At 47.6% G+C, this 15,151-nt stretch overlaps 1 protein-coding gene across 1 annotated transcript in view; it reads left to right on the top strand.

The window, feature by feature from the left end:
* Positions 1-15,151, top strand: part of ZNF511 (zinc finger protein 511) — an 89,356-nt gene that overhangs the window by 616 nt on the left and 73,589 nt on the right. The window lies entirely within an intron of this gene.

Genomic DNA, 15,151 nt, shown 5'->3' with positions numbered 1-15,151 from the left:
TTATGTAGGTTTCAGCATATATGACCACATTTTAGTGTACCCTTCTCTCACATCGCTCCGGCCAAGGTGCCTTGCTCCCCCCCCCCCTGGAATAAGGGACATGCAGTCAGGGGAGTCAGTGCCTCCCCTGTCATTAATGATTAAAATAATACAAAGGAGATAGATAAAACACACATTCTGTGACATATGTATCTTCTTAATATTATTTTAATAATTTTAGTCTATGAAATTAGTTTGGGAGACACTGATAGCTGGTGCCTCCCGTAGACGGTGGGAAGAGGGACAAAGCGGGGGGCGGGGCCAAGCACTGGGCTGTAAAAGCCCATTAGAAAGAGAGGGGAAAGCGACACTTATACAAGTGCCTCGCTGACAGCCTGGGATGGGCTTTCAGGCATGCCCCTGTCAGCGAGACAGCTGTGATTGGACAGCAGATTCAGTGCTGGATCCGCTTGTCCAGTCACCCATAGGCGGTGGGAGAAGCAGTGGCGGGACCCGGCTGTTTCTGTTGGAGCTGTCCCGGGTCACTACCGCGGCGGTGGCCCTAGGAAGCCCGGAACTGGAGTGTATGCGGTGACGATGGCCAGCACTCTCCTCTCTAGTTCCTACTCCTCCACCCTCCTAGCCAGCAGCAGCATCATCTCAGGTAAGAGAGGGAACTAGACGCTACCTTGAGAGAGGGGGGCAGCTGGATGAGCTGCACTGGCGTGCGCACGGGGGGGTGCCTGGTGTGCACAGGCACCACCTAATGTCCGGCACCCCCGTACTAATAGCGGATTTACAACCCGCTATGCGGCCAGATCATCCAATTAGAGCCGTGTGAGTGCGAGGGGGCCCCGCAACATGATTTTAATCTAAGTAGGAGCCGGCAGTGGCACTACAGTAATGTAATAGAAAATAAACTACAGCTCCCAGCAGCCTTTGCTGCCGGAAGCTCCCGTTTATTTTCTGTTTCATCACTGTAGTGCGATGCGCAGGGGCGGATTGGGCCAGTCCAAATGGCCCCGACCCTCGGTGGCCTTCCGGCCAGAGCATTGTACCCGCACCTCTCACCACCCTGGAGCCGCACCCCCACTGCCCACCCACCATTGTGCTGGCCTCATCGTACATCGGCTCCTGGCTCCCAGAGGGTGACGGTGGCTAAAGGAGACACAGAAGGGGGAGGGGATACACACACGGAGAGACATAGAAGGGGGTGTGGGGGTGGCAGAGAAACATAGAATGAAGGGGTGGAGGGGAGACATAGACTGAAGTGGGGTTTTTTTTACACAGAGTGAATGAAGGGAGTGGGGGGGGGGGGTGAGAGACAGGCGGAACATGATTGCATAGCAGATAGACACAGGAGATGATGTTGTGCCGAGAGATGACGCGGGGGTTGGGTGAGATGGTATTGCTGAGAGGCAACACGGGGAGGAGATGACTCATCCTATGTGGCGTAATGTGAATTTTGGCTCATACTATGTGGCGTATTGTGAGTTTCGGCTCATACTGTATGGCTTAATGTGAGTTTCGGCTCATACTGTGTGGTATAATGTGAATTTCGACTCATACTGTGTGGCTAAATGTGAATTTCGGCTCATACTGTGTGGCGTAATGTGAGTTTTGGCTCATACTGTGTGGTGTAATGTGAGTTTTGGCTCATACTATGTGGTGTAATGTGAGTTTTGGCTCATACTGTGTGATACAATGTGAGTTTTGGCTCATACTGTGTGGTATAATGTGAGTTTTGGCTCATACTGTGTGGCGTAATGTGAATTTCGGCTAATACTGTGTGGCCTAATCTGAATTTCTGCTCATACTGTGTGGCGTAATGAGAATTTTGGTTCATACTGTATGGTATAATGTGAATAAGGGGCGCTACTGTCAGTAGCTGGTGAGCATGGGGACATGTGTGACAAATGCTGGTGTCCTGCAGAGGAGGGGTCTGATGGCATATAAAGAGGCGAATGTGGCTTTGATTGCACATGTGTACATTTTAAAACCTTATTTCTCATACGTCCTAGAGGATGCTGGGGACTCCGCAAGGACCATGGGTATAGACTGGATCCGCAGGAGACATGGGTACACTATAAGACTTTGAGTGGGTGTGAACTGGCTCCTCCCTCTATGCCCCTCCTCCAAACCTCAGTTAGATTCTGTTCCCAGGACAGACTGGACACCCACTAGGGGAGCTCTACTGAGTTTCTCTAAAAGACTTTATCTTAGGTTTTTTATTTTCAGAGAGACCTGCTGGCTACAGGCTCTCTGCTTCGTGGGACTGAGGGGAGAGAAGTCAGACCTACTTCTGTGAGTTAAAGGCTCTGCTTCTTAGGCTACTGGACACCATTGGCTCCAGAGGGTTCGATCACTTGGTGCGCCTAGCTGCTTGTTCCCGGAGCCGCGCCGTCACCCCCCTCACAGAAGCCAGTAGAAAGAAGCCGGGTGAGTATGAGAATAGTAGAAGACTTAAGTGACGGCAGAAGACTTCCGAGTCTCAGAGGTGTCGCGCTGCGTGCCATTGCTCCCACACACCAACGGCTGTATAAGGGTGCAGGGCGCAGGGGGGGTTCCCTGGGCAGCAATATATACCTTATAGTGAGTCTGGCAAAACGAGTATACAGTGCATAGGCACTGTATACGGACCCCTGCCAGCAGAAAAAGTTATATTAATAACGGGGCTGAAGCGCGCCGAGGAGGGGCGGGGCTTGGCCCTCACAACAGGATTCAGCGCCATTTTCTCCATGTCCCCGCAAAAGCATGTGTATAGTGCAAACGAGGGGAGGCACAGTGTGTTAGTGCTATATAGAGGGATATATAGCACTATTTTTAGATAATGGGCATGAAATCATTGTGTTGTGCATATATGTCTGTGTGTTCCCTGTCAGATATACCCACTATAGCTTGTTAGTCCACATGTGTCGACATGCGGGAGTGCTCTGTCAAAAACAGCTATGGGGATCCCTGTCGGCATCGCCGATGCCTGTTGGTACTTGATTCAGTAGATGCAGTGTCAGCAGGTTGGTACTTGTATGCTTTTCATAAGTAAACACTGTATGGGAGACACAGTAGTATGTGGGTGACCCTGTCGGCACCACCTGTTATTACTGGGTGTAAATTAACTTGCTGTAACTGCCTTACACCTGTGTATATATATTTATATGTATATGTATGGTACGGTCCCATGGGCCTGTAGCTCAAGCACAGACATGGTAATATTTGTGGGGGAGTGTTATTAAAATTATGTATGTATACTTCCCTCGGGGTCACAAGAATGTTATTTTGCCTGGTCACTACTCCCTGCTGTCGACGAATACTAGGTTTTCTGTCGACCATAAGGTTTCCTGTTAGAGCCACAACTGGGGCATTCAGTACATGGTCATACACATTCAGAACACATTAATGTCACTAGGGACCCGACGGTTCCGGACAATCCGATTATATGTATAGTGTATATATAGGATATGTGTGTATATGTGTATTACATTATGTATAGTCATATTACGATTTCTAATGAATGCTGAAGTAAAAGTATTCCTTCTCATGTGCTGGTCGCTCTGTTGATAAAGCTCTAGGTCGGCCGTGACGAGTTGGTCTCAGATACTCACAAGGAGTCCGAATGATTATTCTTTTCTGCCGCGGATAGAATACTGTGAAAGTCAACTCCTGGTCGATACGGGGCCCTGTCACAAAGGATCGTACACAGGAAGCTAAGTGATATTTTATTTATATGCTTTGGAGTTATTTGCATTACATGCACATGGGGGAGAGTTTGTATTCGGAAAGCCATCCGATAGAATTGTCCTAAACAGAGTGGGGGATGTTTCTTATGTTGATTCTTCTCTATAACATTGCGGCAGGCTGCCGTGCGACGGCAGGAGGTGTGGTCGGGGGAATGCTGAGGCTGACTCAGAGAGATACTGGAGTTTTTCCCTGGGACGGTGTACCGTGGTTTGGGGAGGCCTCAGTTCAGTCATTCTCGGCGGATACCACTGGTAAGTCTAACTTCGTGAGTTAGATTCCCTCACAACGGTTGGTGACGCATTCTGTTGTGGGATGCAGTCATTTTAACCGGTTCGATACAGTTCTTTTTTCCCTTTCGGTCTAGATTGTGGAAGGTGAAAAGGTAAGAGTTCTGCAGCCTTGTTAGGTTCGCAGAAGCGGATGTCGTTTTCTGTTTCTACCACATCCACCGCATGTCGCTGGGTCTATCTGGCTGGAGCCCACTTCGGTGGGAACTCGTCTACTACGCTTCAGTCAGTCCGGGAATGGACTTGGACCTGTGAGTCAATTATAGAATCCAAAGGGGGACATACTGGCGTTTACAGATGGTTTCCCTTACTGATTTTTCAAATAGATCTTGCCGTTTCCCCTCTGGAAGGGGAGGTAGTACGCAACGCCATACCAGAGTTGCGTCAGGTTCAGGGCATTGTCCTGCTGTCCCTGTTAAAAAAAAAAAGGGGAAAACAAAGATTTCTCCTTACGAAGTTGAACTACAAGATGGATTCTCTCAGGTCAGGGCGCTCCAGCCCGTAAAGGTAGAAAGGGGTTTAAATGCGTTTTTCTCCGCATTCAGCTTACCTGGGTTGATATCCAGGATTGTATTTGCCATTTCACCGGAGTGATGGCAGTAGGATGGTATTCTTTCAGTAGTGAGAGCCATTGTTATTCTGTACTGGGACACTCTCCTGATTAAGGCGAGGTCAAGACACAGGTGCAAATCGTTGTTTCTCTCTGACTGTTCTTCAACACGGGAAGGCTGTTCCCAACGACGCAGACGTCGGAGGTGGGTATCAGAGTAGATACTGAACGGTTGAGGTTCTGTGTGTTCCTGTGGAAAGAGGTCTGAGGATCCGGAGTCGGATCAGATTTGCGGTGACAATCATGAATATGTTCCGTTGATGAAGAAGATGGGTGCGGCCTAAGAGGCCTTTTTGGTGAGCAGGTAAAATGGCAGAGTGGTTTTCACGGGGCAAGTTGGAAATGTGGCCCAGGTCTCACCTGCACATGCGCCTGAATATAATCCTAATGGCCAGGATATCGCTCCTGTGGTGTCTGCTCTGTTCTCACCTCCTAGAGGGACGAAGGTTCGGAATCCAGGATGAGATCCTGGTGTCCATGCATGCAGATCTCCGAGACTGGGGAGCAGTCCTGGCAAGGGAAGTATTTCCAGAGGAAAAGGTCAAGCTGGGAAGCTTGTCTGAAATAAGTTTTCTTGGATTAAGAGCTATTTTCAATGAACATATGCTTCGTGATCTGCCCGTGTTAATTCTGTCGGACGACTTGACAGTAGTGGTGTAAGTAGGCCGCTAGGGCGGAACAAGGAGCAAAGCGCCAATGGCAGATGCCGAAAAAGTTTTCTGCTGGGTGAAAAGACTGGTAAACGCTATATTAGAAGTCTTCGTTCCGGATGTGAACGACGGAGAAATAGATTCCTCTGCAGACGCAATCTCCATTCGGGAGAAATACAGTCGTTATCGAGAAGTTTTCACTGAAGCGACAAGTCTTGGAGAAGTGCCTCAATTGGACATGTTGGCGTCTCGCCTCAACGAGAGATCTCAGGGATATTGTCCCAGGTCAGGGGACACTCAAGCTATGGCGGTGGACGTCCTCGGGACACCTTGGGTGTTTTCAGTCGGTCTATGTGTCCCCTCCGTTTTCACTCTTCTGAAGGTGATAAACGTAAGAAGAACAAAGGTTCAGGCGATCCTCATTGTTCCGGTCTAAACAAGGAGGGCTTGGTATCCAGTTCTTCAAGATTTACTCATAGAAGATCCCTGGCCGCTTCCTCTATGTGAGGAACTGTTACAGCAAGATCCGGGTGTGTATCAAGACTTACCGAGGCTGCGTTTGACGGCGTGGCGGTTGAACGCCATATCCTAGCCAGAAAGGGTATTCCCAGTGAAGTCGTTTCCATACTTCTTCGGGCTAGAAAAGAAGTAACGGCAAAGCCTTACCACCATGTTTGGAGAAAATATGTGTCTTGGTGTGAACCCAAGACAGCTACTACGGAAGATTTCAGCTGGGTCGTTCTTCTCCATTCTTTGCTAGCAGGTGTGGGTGCAGGCCTAAAAGTTAGGCTCCGTTTAAGTGCGGTTTTGGCTTTATAAATTTTCTTTCCAGAAAGATTTGGCAACCTTTCCGGAAGTTCGGACCTTCGTGGAAGGAGTACTGCACATCCACCCTCCATTTGTGCCCCCATTGGCACCGTGGGACCTTGACGTGGTGTTGCGTTCTCTTGTGTCACACTGATTGGAAACATTATAAAGGTTGTGTTAAAAAAAATTCTCTCTTGGAGAGTGGTCATGCTTTTGGCTTTGGCCTCCGCAAGGCGGATGTCGGAAGTAGCGGCTGGGTCTCACAAGAGCCCTGTTTGATCTTCCAGGTGGATAGAGCGGAATTGAGAACTCTGATAATAGTTCTGCCAAAAGTGGTTTCGGTGTTTCGCAGAAACCAGCCTATTTGATGCCTGTGGTTTCTTAAGCATTGGCTGATTCAAGGTCTTTCGCTGTAGTCAGGGCTTTGAATATTTATGTCGCCACTTTGGTTCAGATTGGGGAAACAGAGGCTCTGTTTGTCCGGTATGCTCCCAGCGTGATTGGGGTGCCTGCGTTTCTGCAGTCTGTTACATGCTAGATCTGTGATACGATTCGGCGTGCTCGTTCTACGGCTGGATTGACGTTACCGAAGTCGGTGGTGACCCATTCTATTAGGAAGATGGGCTCTTCTTGGGCAGATGCCCGAGGGGTCTCGGTGGTTCACCTTTGCCGAGCGGATACTTGGTCGGGTTCAAACACTTTTGCTAAGCTCTACAAGTTTGATACCCTGGCTGATGGGGACCTCATGTTTGCTCAATCGGTGCTGCAGAGTCATCCGCACTCTCCCTCCCGGTCTGGAGCTTTGGTATAAACCCCATGGTCCTTACGGAGTCCCCAGCATCCTCTAGGACATATGAGAAAAGAGGATTTTAATACCTACCGGTAAATCCTTTTCTCTTAGTCCGTAGAGGATGCTGGGCGCCCGTCCCAGTGCGTACTGTGTCTGCAGTTATTGGTTGTAGTTACGCTCATGTTGCGTTGAGTTCAGTCAGTTTGTGACTGTCGTTGGTCATGCCGTTGCATGCGTTGTTGTTGACTGCCATGTTGGTTATGGTTACACTCTTGTGGTGTTTCTTTTCTGTCAGGCTGTTGCTGACGTTGTGCATGCATTGGCATGCGGTGTCTTATTATTGGTTGTGTTGACACTGGTTGTGTTACATGTTCTCTCAGCATGTGGCTGTGTATTGTTCATACCGTTGGCTGGTATTCTATTGAATGTCACGTTCTGCGGTATGTTTGTGGTGTGAGCTGGTATGACACTCACCGTGTTTAAACAATAAATTCTTTCCTCGAAATGTCCGTCTCCCTGGGCACAGTTTTCTAACTGAGGTCTGGAGGAGGGGCATAGAGGGAGGAGCCAGTTCACACCCATTCAAAGTCTTATAGTGTGCCCATGTCTCCTGCGGATCCCGTCTAAACCCATGGTCCTTACGGAGTCCCCAGCATCCTCTACGGACTAAGAGAAAAGGATTTACCGGTAGGTATTAAAATCCTATTTTCTCTTACGTCCCAGAGGATGCTGGGGTCCACATTAGTACCATGGGGTATAGGGTCCACCAGGAGCCATTGGCACTTTAAGAGTTTGAGAGTGTGGGCTGGCTCCTCCCTCTATGCCCCTCCTACCAGACTCCGTTTAGCAAATGTGCCCGGAGGAGCCGGTCACAGCTAGGGTAGCTCTCCAGAGCTTTTCTAGAAAAAAGTTATTTTAGAGTTTTTTTTTAATTTTATGGGGAGGCTGCTGGCAACAGCCTCCCTGCAGCGTGGGACTAAGGGGGGGGGGGGCGAGTAGTGTCCGCCCTGCGGGGTCTGAGCCACTTACTCCGCTGACAGGACACTGAGCTCCTGAGGGGATAGATCGCTCACCGCCACAGGGGATCGCTCACCCCAACAGCATGCCGCCACTCCCTTACAGAGCTGAAGACTGTGGCAAGTAAGACACGGACCCCCCTTGCAAGCTGGTGGCCGGTGTGACGATGGCGGCAGCAGGGTAGGAGCGCAGTATTAACTGCGCTCCGGGAACATAGTGCGGCGCGATGAGGGGCGCCTCGGGCCAGCGCTTACACCCTACACTGGTCACAAAGCCTGTCGGGGTCCCAGGATCTCAGCCAGCATCAATCCTCTGGCCAGTATAATCAGATGAAGAGCGGGAAGACAGCGCCATTTTGGGGGCGGAGCGTCCCCTCAGCGCGGACCCTGCAGCGTTCAGCGCCATTTTCATGCCTGCACAGCGCTGATCAGCAGAAAGAAGGTCCCTCCACAGCAACTCCAGCTATCTCTCACGGTACCAGGGGGTTGTAGAAGGGGGGGGAGGCTGCAATACGACTGTGTATCCTATTAAGGTGCACAGTCAGCGCTGACAAGGGGTCTCCCTTTGGTTAAAAGCGCTGTGTGTGGGTTGGCTCCATTCTCTGTCTCTCTTGCCATTCTTGGGGGTGAAACTCTGTCTGCCCTCCCCTGTGTGTGTGGGGGGTGTTTTGTGGTCTCCTTTAGCTATGTCCAGGGACACTGTGTCATATGCTGCGGAGGATATGTCCTCCCAGTATGATCCCATTCCATGTAATCAGGATAGCACTGGTTTAGCACAGATTCCAGCAAGGGAACCTGAGTGGTTTTCCTCTATCAAATCTTGGATTTCTCAGATTTCAGGTAGGGTTGCAAGCAATAATGGATGTATTGAATATTAATTAATGATACAACACCTGAGCAGGGTTACTATTCGAACCTTTTCGTGGTACCGAAACCGGATGGTTCGGTCAAGCCCATTCTGAACCTAAAATCACTGAACTCTTTTCTGAAGGAGTCTCTCAGGGCGGTGATATCGGGTCTGGAAGAGGGTGAATTCCTGGTATCCCTGGATATCAAGGATGCGTACCTCCACATTCCGATTTGGCTACCGCATCAGGCTTATCTCCGTTTTGCATTACTGGACTATCATTTCCAGTTCCAGGCCCTGCCATTCGGCCTCTCTACAGCACCAAGGGTGTTCACCAAGGTGATGGCGGAGATGATGGTTCTACTCCAAAAACAGGGTGTAAACATAATTTCGTATCTGGACGATCTACTGATAAAGGCATCGTCCAAGGAGGAGCTGTTGCAGTCCATTGTACTCGCAACCCGCCTACTCAGTCGACGGTTGGATTCTGAACCTTCCAAAATCTCATTTGGAACCAACCCGGAGGTTGTCTTTTCTGGGGATGATCCTCGACACTGAAGTAGAGGGTGTTTCTTCTGCAGGAAAAGGCATTGGTGATACAAACAATGGTCCGGGATGTCCTGAAGCCATCCCTGGTGTGGCTCTCCAGTGCGGGAGGTTCCATGCTCGGGCCTTCCAACTGGATCTCCTAGACAAGTGGTCAGGATCTCATCTACACATGCACCAGAGAATGCGGCTGTCGCCAAAGGCCAGGTTTTCACTCCTCTGGTGGCTCCAATTGCTTCACCTTCTGGAGGGCCGCAGGTTCGGGATTCAGGACTGGGTCCTTCTAGCCACGGATGCGAGCCTCCGGGGCTGGGACGCAGTCACTCAAGGGGAAACCTTCCAAGGAAGGTGGTCAAGTCTGGAAGCCAGCCTGCCGATCAACATCCTGGAACTAAGAGCTGTCTACAACGGTCTTCTTCAGGCGGCCCATCTTCTAAGAAATCGGGCCATTCAAGTACAGTCGGACAAATGTAACGGCGGTGGCTTACATAAACCGACAGGGTGAAATGAAAAGCAGAGCTGCGATGCCATAGGTGACAAGAATCATCCTCTGGGCAGAAAAACACGCATTGGCGCTCTCTGCAATCTTCATTCCGGGAGTGGACAACTGGGAAGCAGACTTCCTCAGCAGACACAATCTCCATCCGGGAGTGGGGTCTCCATCAGGAGGTGTTCAAGGAAATAACAGACCTTTGGGGATTACCCCAAATATACATAATGGCCTCTTGTCTCAACAAGAAGCTTCAACGCTATTGTTTCCAGGTCGAGGGACCCACAAGCAGTGGCAGTGGACGCCCTGGTGTCTCCGTGAGTGTTCCAGTCGGTGTACGTGTTTCCACCACTCCCACTCATTCCAAGAGTTCTAAAGCTCGTAAGGAGAACAAGAGGTCAAGCGATCCTCATTGCTCCAGACTGGCTAAGGCGGCCTTGGTACGCGGACCTTCTGAATCTCTTGCAGGAAGAGCCGAGGCCTCTTCCTCTTCGGGAGGACCTGCTGCAGCAGGGGCCGTTCGCCTATCAAGACTTACCGCGGGTACGTTTGACGGCATGGAGGTTGAACACCTGATACTAGCTTGGAAGGGCATTCCGAAGAAGGTCATTCCTACCCTGATACAGGCTAGGAAAGGGGTAACGTCTAAACATTACCATCGTATTTGGAAGAAATATGTCTCTTGGTCTGAGTCCAAGAAGTTTCCTACGGTGGAGTGGTGGAGTTTCTTTTTTTTTCTTTTTCCAAATATGTTTATTAAATACCTCCAAAACATGGTACAGAAATAAGGAAAGAAAAACCGCATACATATCAGACATATCGACATCAAAGTAAGCAGATAAGAAAGGTAAAAGTACACAGCATATATGAGTAGGTGGAGGAAATTTTCCAATTTTCCATAACAATCAACAAGAACAAATTGTAAACCACCAGAAGAGCGGCGGTCAGGCTATAATATATTGAGAATGGGACTGAATATAACTGACTAAAAACTGACACTCAATTCCGGCAGTTCAAATTAAGAAAAAGAAGAGGTAAAAAAGAACTATATACTGTGAACTATATGCGGGACATTTATTCCTATAACACACTGGGACGCCAGTGTAATACTATATACTAATAGCTACTAGGAGAGTAACGTTTTATTCTTTGTTATTAAATGTTTAATTATACCGTTATTCTGGGAGAGTAACGGTTCACACCCTGTTACCATGTGTTTATAAACATCTAATTATACTGTTATACAAAGTGTAATTTTTAGTGCTGAATTTCAAGTCTTTTTAACTGCCTATCTACTACTAATTAGATTTTATACATAAAAGCTACTAAATTACTCAGATTTGTATAATAAATGTTACATGTTGACAATCTTAGATAAAAAATATCAATATACAAAGTCTCACTGAGTTATTTATCCGACATGACAGACCACACGTAACATAATTTTAAGGTGTCTCTAAAGCGCAGAGTTATTCTCTTTTGTATAACAATCAACAAGAACAAATTGTAAACCACCAGAAGAGCGGCGGTCAGGCTATAATATATTGAGAATGGGACTGAATATAACTGACTAAAAACTGACACTCAATTCCGGCAGTTCAAATTAAGAAAAAGAAGAGGTAAAAAAGAACATCACAAAAACGTTAGAACAAAAATAAGCAAAAACACCTACCAAGAGCCACAGGCCACCGATCCGTCCATAGAAGTGTCCATCCAATCCGCCAGGGAAGAAACAGCAGAAATAAGAAGAGAGGGGAAAGAAAAGAAGAAGTGTGTGGAGAGGGAAGTACGGATGAAGAAGAGGGAGGGGGAAGATAGGAAGCTCAGTCAGTTAGAGAAGCTTGGTTATCAAGTTGTCGGAGAGAGTACCAAAAGTTAGATTGGAAACATTTATGTATTGCTAGTTTAGTGTGGGGAGGGAGGGTACAAATGTATTTATCCCAGCACTTAAAGAGTGCAGGAGTCAGGGTTTTCTTGTGGATAGAGGCCTCCAGCCAGTCCATATTAAATAAGAAGAGTAACCTAGAAGTAGCCATAGGGAGAGTCGGAGAGGTAGGATGGATCCATTGTTGCAATATAGCTTTTTTTCCCACTGCTGAAAGTAACACTATCAATTTTTTATCAGTGCGTGGAATTCCAGGTTGGTCCGACAGATGACCAAAGAGGGCCCAGGGAGCAGTGCATTGAAAGGGGATGCCTAGTGTTGAGGTGCCATAATGGTGTAAGGTATGCCAGAATTTTTGAATGACAGGGCAGGCCCAGAGACAATGGAAAAGGTCAGCTTCTACCGTTGAGCATTTATTACATCCGGCCCTATCTGATATACCCATTAGAAAACCTTGTTTAGGCGAGATATATGCCCTGTGTAGCAGTTTATAGGCCATTTCCTGATATATACTAGCCGGTATTAGTTTAAGGGTCATAAAAAAAGTATCTAATAGGGTGTCTACTGTGAGTGTAGGAACTTGGGAGATCCATTTAGCTAGATCAGGAAAATCAGTGTGGGGGTCCAGTTCAGTGCGGATACGCGCATAGATAGAAGATATGGAGTATGTGTTGGAGCGTAATAGGGAGTCTAAGGGGTTAACAAAGTCTTTTCCCGTGAGGTGAGGGAGAACGGATGTAAGATAATGTATAGCCTGGGAGTAGTAAAATCCATGCAGGGGTGAAATTGCATATTTCTCAATAGCCTCCTGGAATGGCAAAGGAGTGTGAGTAGGTGTCATCAGATTATGTAGAGTCTTTAAACCAGAGGAGCACCAAAAGGCAAAGAGGCAGTACCATTCTGGAACTCCAGGTTTCCAAGCAAAGGTAGAGATACTGAGTAATAATATTTGAGACCAAGAGCTTTCCTAGCCATTTTCCACGCTCTAATAGTGGAAGACAATAGCGGGTTATCAAATTGTGAAGATTTTATTTGAGAGGGCCGGGCATGTAGGAGGTAAGCAAGAGAGAGAGGAGCACAAAGCTGAGATTCTAACTTGGTATCTGTGAATACATCGTTGCCACTGAGCCAATCCATAGCGAAACGTAGTAAGCAGGCTAGATTGTATTGTTTAATGTTTGGTAGGTTTACACCCCCTTGGCGCACCGATTGCAACATTTTTTTTAGACTTATCCTGGGGCGCTTACGGTTCCATATAAACTTGGAAAGCAAGGTATTAAGTAAAGAAAAGTCGGAGTTAGTGAGAAGAATGGGAGTCATTTGGAGAATATACAGGAGTTTCGGGAAGCTTGCCATTTTAAATAGGTTGCATCTCCCTAACATATTAAGGGGAAGGTTTTGCCATAGGCTAAGTTCAGTCTGTATTTTATGTATGATCGGGGTAATATTACGTGCATAGAGGGTGGAGAGATGTTGTGGTAGAGCCACTCCTAAAAAGGTGATATGCGAGGGGGCCCATCTAAACGGGAAGGGTCTAATCCAACCCAGTCTCGCCTGGCCAAATATAGCCAGGGCTTCAGACTTGGCAAAGTTAATGGAGAAGCCAGCAAAAGACGAAAATCTGTCAATTGCCTCTACCAATACAGGAAGGGAGCGTTTAGGGTCAGAGGTACATATAAGTAGGTCATCTGCGAAGGCTATAACTTTGAGTACGCGATCCCCAACAACAATGCCTCTAAACCCAGGTAGCAGTTGGATATAACGAATAAAAGGTTCCAAGGCCAAATTAAAAAGCAAAGGGGAGAGAGGGCATCCTTGTCTGGTGCCTCTCTCAAGAAAAAAGGAAGAGGAGGCCACATTATTAACTACCACCTGGGCCATCGGAGCAGTGCAGAGGGTCCGCATTAGACTACAGAAATTAGTGCCAAATTGCTGATGGGAGAGCACTCTAAAAAGGTGTGGCCAAGCGATTTTATCGAAGGCCTTTTCGGCGTCTAGATTAATAAGAATATTGTCTTCCAAATTATGAAGGCGGGTATGGGAAATAGCAGCTATCGCCGATCTAATACCTTGTACAGATTGTCTGCCTTTAATAAAGCCTAACTGGGCCGGGGAAATGAGATGAGGCAGACAAGACTGTAGACGGTTGGCCATTAGTTTGGTAAGCAATTTGAAGTCTTGGTTAAGAAGTGAGATAGGGCGATAGGAACCCACGAGGGAGGGATCTTTACCCGGCTTGGGTATTACGATTATCCGTGCCTCATTGAAGTATAAGGGTATAGTTCCGGAGGTAAAGATATGATTATATAATTTGGCTAGAGTGGGTGTGAGTTCAGCATTAAGTAATTTATAATATTCAGCCCCAAAGCCATCGGGGCCTGGGCTCTTGCCGTTTGGTAAAGATTTGATAGTTGTGAGTATCTCTTCCTCAGTTATAGACATCTCGAGAAGGTCCCTGTCATCTCGAGAGAGGACAGGAAGCTGAGCGTCATGCAAAAAGGATTCACCTGTCTCCACGTTATCTGGCTCTGCTGTATATAGGGATTTGTAAAACTGCATAAATTCGGCGCAAATGGCTGTCGGATCTGATATAATAGTGTCTGAAGATTTAACCACCTCAACCCATGTGCGCGTGCGGGGTCCCCGAGCAAGGTTTGCCAAGAGTCTGCCCGATTTATTACCCCATCTAAAAAATTTGTTCCGCTGGTAATCATATCGTGTCTGGGCCTGCTCTGTTAGGAAGGTATCATATACTTGTTTAGCAGTCAGGTATGCCTCTTTATGTGCGGGAGTGTCGGAACGCTTATACGTTCTATAGGTTGAGGTGAGAAGGGAGCTTAGCTCATGGAGGCGGGAGTTAAATGTTTTGCGTTTAGAATTTACGTATGAGATAATGTGGCCCCGGATAACAGCTTTAGAGGCGCTCCAGAACAGTGAGACATCCTCCGCCTGGGTCAAATTATCAGCAACGTAAGTGTGCCAAGTGTGTCTAAGGTGTAAGAGAAAATCCTCAGAGTGAGTAAGATAAGCAGGGAATCGCCAGCATTTGGAAAAGCATTGGGGCAACGCAAGCTTAAGAGAAATCATAATAGGGGCATGGTCTGAGATAATAATATTTTTAATCGATGTGTGAGTGACTTTAGGGAAGAGATGTCGGGATAAGAAAATATAATCAATACGGGAGTGCGTAGAGTGGGGGTGAGAGTAGAAAGAGTAATCACGAAGAAGAGGGTGATGGATACGCCAAGGGTCGGAGAGAGCAAGTTGTGAACAGAGGGAGGAAAGAAGATCACAGCCGGATTTGGAGGATGAAGTACTCACCCCAGACCTGTCCATGGACGGATCGATGACCGTGTTGAAATCTCCTCCTAGGATTAGATTAGAGCTCCCCCAAGAAGAAAGTTTCTGTAGGACAACTGCAAAAAAATCCTGTTGAGAGACATTTGGGGCATATAGATTAAGGAGAGTATACAAGACATTATCAATAATCACATCTAGCAAAATAA

The sequence above is a fragment of the Pseudophryne corroboree genome, chromosome 3 (assembly GCF_028390025.1).
Source record: "Pseudophryne corroboree isolate aPseCor3 chromosome 3, aPseCor3.hap2, whole genome shotgun sequence".
NCBI lineage: Eukaryota > Metazoa > Chordata > Amphibia > Anura > Myobatrachidae > Pseudophryne > Pseudophryne corroboree.
Note: the sequence above shows the minus strand (reverse complement) of the source record. Positions and strands in the feature narration are given on the sequence as shown.